Source organism: Arvicanthis niloticus, chromosome 18 (genome assembly GCF_011762505.2).
Source record: "Arvicanthis niloticus isolate mArvNil1 chromosome 18, mArvNil1.pat.X, whole genome shotgun sequence".
Lineage (NCBI taxonomy): Eukaryota > Metazoa > Chordata > Mammalia > Rodentia > Muridae > Arvicanthis > Arvicanthis niloticus.
Genome location: NC_047675.1, coordinates 50,342,433 through 50,342,652, shown reverse-complemented (window position 1 = coordinate 50,342,652; position 220 = coordinate 50,342,433).

The following is a 220-nucleotide window of genomic DNA, read 5'->3' as shown; positions in this document are numbered from 1 at the left end:
TCAGGTCTGTCTCATTTTCTGCCATGTTCAGGAAGAGAATCAGGGTGCCGGCAGTTTAATGCCAAGTTCTGTTTCCTAAGAAGATGCAAAGAAATACTTGCTCACCCTAGATAGGTCACTAATAGACCAAAGAGAGGAATCCATCCAATTCTACTTAGTGAGCCAGTGAGTCTATTGGATGACTTACCAAAGTGGGCCCTGCAACCAGAAGGTCCCTTCT